Below are 8886 nucleotides of genomic sequence, written 5' to 3' on the forward strand. Positions count from 1 at the left end.
GGGGACGATAACTGAGGAAACTAGCACGATGCAGAACCATCCCAGGCGGTGCTTACGATAAGCCCCCTTCATGAGAAAATGTACATTCTTAATAAGGAAAGGAAACTTTTCAATACAAGAAAGGGAATATGCCAGATCTATAAACAAACTCGGTTTGAAACTTGTACTGTGTGAGGCTGGTTTACAGAAAGGAGTGGGAAGATCTACTGGATAATTGGACTTTTTGACAGGCTCACAGCTGCTCTTGCAGTTTCTAATTAATAATTCATTTAACTATATTATTAGACACTTAGGGTTCTCTCTCAGCATGTTAACTGAACTCTTTTTCACAAGCCTCTGCTAGTGAGAAGAATGAAAAAAATAAAGGCTGTTGAAGTAAATATCGTCTGTCCTCAAGCCGGAGCGTTGTTCAATAGCACCCCAGCCCGTCAGCAATTCAGACGCAAGTTAAAACTGAGCAACTAAATCTAAAATTGGAGTGTACTTGTGAGTGCTGTTTTTATGTCTAAGTTTGGCAGTTTGTTTCCAGAGTTGCCACAAACTAATGTTATTATTAGCTTAAGGGCTGGTGAAAAAGTGACTTCGATGCTTCTTCTTTTGGAAGAAGGGAAGAAAAATCTGGGGTTCCATTCCAGGAAAACCTTGGAAGCTACCAGACATCAGGCCAGAAAACAGGCGTTTTGCATTTCTTACCTTATTTAAACATCACAGTAAGTGTGCAAAGAGGTTTACTACATCTGAATCTTGAGAAAATGGAGGTTCAGAGAGATTTAAAATGTATCCAACTTCACTCAAGGAACTATGAAGCCAAGGCAGAACTATAGTTAATACTTTCTCACCCCTTGACCCACCAGCCTTCTCAAAATAAAATGAGATTCGTCTATGAAAAGAGCACATTTCACCCTTCTTTATCAATTACATACACTCCGCTCAGCTTCTGACATTGAGGGGACTCGGGTGACTGAGGAATCATTTATGTTCTTGATAAATTTCAAAAGAGCTATTGTCATCATACAAATGACAGGAAATGGCTCCAATTAGCATCCTAAAGATGCACAAATTGCACACCTCTTTCTACGAGGTATTTGAGCAGTTATTTAACAATGTGCATCCTAATGGGAGAAAAACCGATAAAGACACAGATTTAAAGGTGGTTGCTCTCTTGACCCAAAGCAATAAAATGGTTTAGCCATAAAATGGCCACCTCTCCTTGTTTGCTAGAATAATTTCAGCATCAGTTAGGGAGCTATCTTGCCAATCATGTGCTAAAATATATGATATGTTATCATCACTCACACGCACAGTAACTCTGCAAAATGGGTAATCTAAATCCCACTTTTCGATGAACAAATTGCTCAGCTAAACTGAAGGCAGGAGCCTAACAATGAAGGAGTTCAGGAAGCAATTGAAGTCCAAGACTTTCTGGCTCCAAGACTGACTCTTGTGCCTAGACCCTACCGCCTCTGAACATAATCCTCTAGAGCTATTCAAGTTCTAGAGTCCGCTCCATATGTTTATGTCTAGAACGGAATACATCCTTTTTCCTTGCTCCTCACCTCTCTTTCCCTTCCATATGCTTCATCAGAAGGCATGACACTACATAGCAACTGTGCAGTTACAATTGTATGTTGACTTGCCTGACTCTCCCATTAGGCTCTCAACTGCCTAGCAGCCTCCACTACCTAAGAAACTGTCAGAACATTTGATTCGTAGTTTAAGTTATATATTTAACATATAAATATTTATATAGTTAACATATAAATATTTTCTAAGTCAATTAGATTAATCAAGCACTCAAGTCAGAACCTGGGGAATCATTTGAGAGGCCTTCCTCTTCTATGGCTCCATGGCCAGTTGTATGTGTTTCATGAATCTCTTCTTATTTTTCCACCTTAGTAACAACTGTTTGATTTTGTCTCCACAATTTTTGCCCGGAATACTATTTTTGTTCGAAAAGATAAAAAATAGGTTTATATCCAGGGTGATTACCACCCCCCATAGCTTTGCCTACCAAATGTGATCGAGAGATAAGTTCTTCAACAACTCCTCATCCTTTCTGAGGATGCATGTCTCTTTACAGGTCCTGCTCTTTCTTACCGCTGCAACCTCCTCTCTGCCTCTCTCACACAAACACGCACACACAATGTTCTAGACATCAGAGACTGCTTAAGAATTCCTGATCTTCTTTACATTGTGCAGTTGCCTACACACAAAATTCCCTTTTTTGGTTTATTTACTTAGTAAAATCAAATAACTTGATATTCCTGTTCAATGACAGCCTTCAATATTTATTCCCCCGCATATAATTTATAATCATTGAAATATGTCTATTTGAATTCACATTAAAAATGAAGCAATTCATGGTTTGCATCAAATATCATTCATGATTATATCTTATCTGTTATATTTATAATTCTGTTCATCTAATGCTCATAACTATAACAAAGCTTATTTTGCTTGTATTTCCATTACTTTCACTTATTTTGTCAGTAGCATGTAGTAGTTCTAAGGTGCTTTGACAGGTGTTAACTTGGATGAAGGGGAACGCAATATAAAACAAAAGGGAGGTTGACAAAAAATGATGGAGGCAGTGAAGACACGGAGACCAGTGCAAGCGTTTAAGGCACAGAGGTAAATACCATTGTACCCACAAACCTGCAATAACAGTGATCGATGAGTCGATGCATGGGTGGATGTGCAGGCTGAATCAGTGGTGGTGGAGGGAGCTACACCCACAGGTTGGGTGTGTGTTTGACATATCCATACATGTGATGGAGCACATATGAGTAAAGTTGTAAAATTTTCTTAGACAAAACCAAACACAATGAAAAGATGACTCATTGGACAAGGGAACTCATGACCATAGTTTCAGATGCCATCAAGGTAAATTGAACTAAGATAATCCATAAAGTCACCACTCATCTTTCAGATGACCGTACTGCTATGGCTTGGGTGTTGCTATGATCCTAGAAATTATACATCTCAAACACCAGCGGGGTACCCCACAATGAACAAATTATAGTGAAGCTCCCAGATCAAGAACAGACTGGAAATAAGGAATAGGCTGTCTGCTTCTGAGCGATTGGCTGCTGAAAACTTTATGAACAGCAGTGGGACACTGCCAGACATAGGGCCAGAAAGTAATCCCTCAGGTGGAAAGCACTCAAAATATAAATGGGGGAAAACTGCCTCTAAAAGTAGAGTCAACCGCAGTGACGTGGCTGAAGCAAAGTTCTCAGTATATTTATTTTCTGATGGGGCATGACTGAGAGGGAAAATAAATTGATGAAATACACTTTAATAAATTAAAATATGAACTGTAAAACGTATAAATGTAGGCATATTGGAAGTCATCACACATGAAATGGAACACATTTATGTCCTAGATATTAGTAAACTTAAATACACTGATATTGGCCACGTTTGCATCCTTTAGCATATGGATTACTAAGCCAAGGATGAAAAATTCAAAAATAATGGCATTGAATTTGTCCTCAAAAGACATTTCAAGATGTATCTTGAAGCACAAAGCTGTCTGTGACCAGATGCTATATATACACACACAAGGAGGTCCAGTTAACAAAACGAATGTTCAAATTTGCACACCAACCACTAAAGTCAACGACAAAGAAATTGAAAATTCCTATTTTTATTCCTGAATGGTTAAAACATGCAATCACGATCCTTAGATAACTACTGGTGGCTGAAATGGAAAGGGAGGATCGGCTGTTGAAAAACATGGGCGTGGTGAGAGAAGCAAATCTGGAAACCTCATGAGAGGGTGTGGGAAGACCAACCGTTTCTTCATTCATATCTCTTTTTAACAGTGGAAACAGTGGTGACACCCATGGAGCTCTCCGGGTGGAATACACAGAAGTGAAATTAACTACCTCTGTGAGAAGAAATTACCAAGAAGCTCAGCATCATCGACCAAACAAGGCCAGGACTAACTGTGGAACTGGCTATCAATTGCTCTTATGTAAGTTCAGGTTGTAACTGAAGAAAATTGAAATGAGCCAAAAGAGCCAAAATGGGACCCACCTGAACAAGGAGAAAAAATCTCAAAAACAGATTTAACACATTGAACATTAATGGCTGAAGACCTGATAGGTAGTGGGATAGTGTGTTAAGCTGGATTGTCTAGAGAAACAAACCACTGATGCTCTAAAAGAAAGAATTTTATATCAAGGAGAAACTTTATATAAAGAAGAGATCCCATCCCAGTCCAACTCAAGTCCATATCCACATGGCTGATGCTATCTGGGCCCTCTTCACACTCACATAGCAGCTGCTCAATGACCCCAAAGGTAAAGCAGGAAGCAGGGAAATCACAAGCTAGTGGGTGCAGAGTCATGTCAGGGTGACGACAGCTCTCAGGGTCAGGCACCTGTGGAGCACAGAGTCCCAGCAAGCAAGAAGGCAGTGGGCCAAAGACAGTGGTTCTCAACCTTCCTAATGCTACAACCCTTTAATACAGTTCCTCATGTTGTGGTGACTCCAAAACCATAAAATTATTTCTTTTTTTTAACCATAAAATTATTTCTGTTGCTACTTCATAACTATTTTTGCTACTGTTATAAATTGGGTGACCCCTGTGAAAGGTTGAGAACGACTGGCCAAAGAGAAGCAATTCCCACTGTCTCTCATTCTTATACAAAAGGTCATACTCCCAAGGGATGTCATTAAACTATCATTTGATTGATATGTTAGGCCACCTCTACTTCCACACAGTTGCCCTCAAATTGACATAAAATCTTCCTGTCAAGGGCATCATACATGAAGAAAGCAAAATGTCACTAAAAAGGCAGGAAAGAAAGAAAATACCACAGTAGCCAGAAGAGACTCTGAAACTGTATCTAAAGTAAATGGGAGAAATAATTAAAAGAGTTGAACAGAAAATGTTAAAGGGGCGCTCCAGAAGATAACAAAGTTTTATATTGAAATATGCAAAGATATGGATTTAGAAAATCAAAACAGAAGAACACAGCATATTTCAAGCTCAAAGAACTGAAGAAAAATATCAAGCCTTAAATTAAACGATTGAAGAATTCTATGAGCCAAATACTGAACAATGCAGGAAACATCCAAAGAAGCTCATGGAGAAAGTAGATTGAGTGGTCTTTCATTGAGAAGATGGTAAACTCATGTTTATGAGCTGGGCTACTAGCCACAAGGTCAGCAGTTCAATACCACTAGGGGCTACTCTCAAGCAAATAGAGGTTTCGTGTCTCCGTAATCCACAGGGCAGGTCTACTCTTTCCTATGGGGTTGCCATAAATTGGGATAAGTTTAAGGGCAGTGAGTATAATAAAGAAGCATGTTACCACAAACACTCCTTACTCAAAGCCTTCAAATGTTTAATCTTCAGTATGGCAAGATCTAATTTTCATTTCTTCTGAGATATCTCCATTCATTTATCCTTCTAATTTTCATGCTTTATTTTGCCAATAAAGCTTCATGAAACTCGCCAGAAAGTTCTGCTTTGCTTTTATAGAAATCACATGACTTCCATAAATACTGTTCTATAAACAAGCTTGTCTGATCTCATTCCGTACTTATTAGATTTCACCTGCCTGAAACGGCTCCCCCTTTCCTCTTTGCTTACGCAAGTCAGTTTCTTCCCTAAAGATGCAGGTCAAATCCTGCTCTGCTTTCCTAAAACAGAGCTTTCCATGATCACAGATGTTACTCTCTCACCTCTGAGTGTCCAAAGCAACCATTACTAGTGGCATTTACAGACTATGAATCTACTGTTACCTTACCATAGCTGTTCTTTTAGACTGCTTCTAAAAATTCTGATTATCATATCCTTTTCAAGGATAGTACTCTTGTTTTTGCAACAAGATTATAAAATGTGGGGAAAATTTTTTACTGTATTTCCATCATTACAGGAAGCGTACTATGTAAAAAATGCTAAATATTATTTGATATAATTTATTCTTTAGTTAAAATAGAAATTATATTAATCATAATCACTAAGCACTTATTATACAAAATAACTCCAAAAGGTTGTGAAAAAAATGGAACTAAAGGATAATGAAATTTTCACACAATTTCCTTGTATGTCAGGTACTGTGCCAATCACTTCATGTGTAGTATTTTTTCCCACTTAATTCTTTGGTTTTCTTTAGTTTTTTTTTATTGTAGTTTGAGTGGAAAGGATATGACACTACCTCAAACAACTGGGAATAGGAATTCCACATGATACTGTAATACATTACTGGGTATATATCCATACAAAGACACATTTATGCACTTTTCACCACAGCAAGATGATAGGAAAAGCCCAAATGGCATTAGAAGAATGGATAAAGACATTTCGGTACATATACACAACAACATCCTTCATTGGCCACACCAGAAAGACTACAGGTGGAAACCCCTCTAAGTGCACTGAGTTTTACCTCAAACCCCCCGACAGCTCTTGGACTTAAGGTTGAAATTCCCTAGGGTAAGAGGCAGCAGGTGATCACTCTCCATATTGAACTTCGGTTTGGATCTCTTTGAGGGTGCCCAATGAGTGGCTTGCAACTATCACCTACTTACTATTCCAATGCCTTCCTTGCTTTATTATGACATGTATTAATTAGGTAGACATGGTTCTGCCTTTGTGAATGAATGTTATTGAAAGTTTTGCCCTAGCATAAGCCCCCTTTGTCATTTGTAAATAGTGTCCAGTTACCTAAGAGTTTAATCTGTACAAATCTACAATTCATATATAGCAGTTCATAGTTGGCCTATACTTTTTATAGTTTCCTTTTCTCTTCTGTGTTTAAAATGATACACCATTGGCTAAATCAATAACACTAGAAACAGAATTACCTTATGCCCCAGGGGAATGATTGACAATATTCTCTAACATAGAATGATAATTATGTCTCTAAAGCAAACCAGAGACCTATATACACCATAAATATGTGAATGACTTGAGGACTCACATTAATTTCAGCCCCAATCTAAGAACAGTGATCTTTATGACATGCCCTGCTTGATGCTTACCCTCATGAAGAGATCCCTGGAGATGTGAGCGCTGCAGCAAAGTGTGGCACAGAAACTAAGTGGTGCCAGACTATCAAAAAGAGTGCCTTGTGTCCTAAACACTTGTCTTCAAACAGCAATTAAATGAAGCGCCAACTATGTCCATATGGAAGAAGCACGCCAACCTGTGTGATCCAAGGGCTATACATAGTAAACTCAAAATCTGAAAGAGGGGGTTATAAAGGATATTTTCGTGTCATGCGAAGAACCAACTTTAAGGCTAGGGCTATTATCAAATTTTTAACAAAATTCAAGGGAACGAACTTCTTGCCAAATTATTGAAGATCTGCAATGAGTTCCAAATAAAATAGCAGATGGACCAAGCATTTTCAGAAGTGCTTAAATGACCTCACTGCTGAGTCAAGCAGAGAAGATTATCAGCTACGATTCATGAAGAAGCTGTGGCTAAAGTCTGGCAACTGGTGGAAGGAAACTGTAGAATTAGCATCAATAACTCAGCTAATAGAAGTTGAGAGATCCAGTTAGCCGAGTGGTAGGAGTGGTGAGTGAAATAGCCCCCAGACAGCATCCTGCCTCCACCCCATGCATCTGTCTTGAGCAGAGGCCTCGGTGACCCAGGACCAGATTTGTGGGACATCTTGGATCACTACTGCTGCCGCCACCATGGCCACAATTAGCTATAGGCCCACTCAATCCCAGACCGGGACCCTGTGCTCAGAGTCGCTTGCCTGCCCTGCCACGGTATGTGCAATGGTCACAGGACCCCCTACATAAGCTGCCCACTCACAGGACCCCACTAGGAGAGAAGCTTCCCTTTCCCGCGGTTCCCCTCTCCCCACGTGGCAGCGATCTGCCCTTAGGCCCGCATCCTTCCCTCCATTCATCCAAGACCCGGGTGACTGACTTGCAGGCTACCAGGGGCTGCCAGGGCAACCCCCACGGGGGACCACCCATCCCCATTGCTCCCTGGGACCTCTCCACTGGCATCACGTTAGCCCGCCCACCCCAGTCAGCTTAGCACCCGCTCCACACCAGGCCCAGGAACCTGCACTGAGCACTTCCCGCTGGAACGACCTGCAGCCAGAGCCCCAGCCCGCTTCTACCCCCGACACTGAGTTTCGGCTACCAGAGCCACTTCAGACTGGCCTGTGCCACCATGGAGCCCTGTACCCGCGGCCCGGGACACTAGACCTGCCTGCTGCGGGGTCCCCCTTACAACACGAACAGCCCTGGGCACAACAGTGGGCGCCCCTGCCTATGGGAGCATGAGCGAGAGGGGTTTGCACTCCTGCCAAGCAGCGTTGCCCTCCCTGGTGCGATGCCAGGATTCCAGCGGCCGGTGGCTCTTAGCTCTGAGCCTGCCATGACACATTCTTTCCAGGGAGGAGGACAAGCGCAGGAAAAGCGCCATTGCCGGCTGTTTCCACCCAGAGCTGCTGCTGTCTGATCTGGCTTGGACCATGTCGCTGCGGAGCCTGCGCCGTTCACAGGGCCAGCAGCTTAAGCGATAATTGTCCCCATCTGCTAGGGAGCCTAGGACACGGCTTTGAGGTCCCTGCTGGAGCCGTCTGTGTGTCCCAGCCGGCTCTCACCACCACAGTGCCCTGTGGGGTCCCCAGTGCCAGCGTCTAAGCCTGCCCCAGGCCTTCCCAGCTGGCATAGGAGGCGACCTCTGTGGCCTATGCCTCCCTCAGCACCCCTTGGAGCCCCAACATTTTCCGACGGGTGCCGGAGGCCCATGCCTGGGGGCCTGCACCTGCCTGTGTAGCCTCTGACCACAAGCTTAACTCTACAGGCCTCAGGGACATGGGACTGGCTTGCTGATCTGAAGAGCATTTCCCCCCACATAGCCCGGCTCCATGTCCCAGATCAGCACCACGTCCTGTG

The sequence above is a fragment of the Tenrec ecaudatus genome, chromosome 1 (genome assembly GCF_050624435.1).
Source record: "Tenrec ecaudatus isolate mTenEca1 chromosome 1, mTenEca1.hap1, whole genome shotgun sequence".
NCBI lineage: Eukaryota > Metazoa > Chordata > Mammalia > Afrosoricida > Tenrecidae > Tenrec > Tenrec ecaudatus.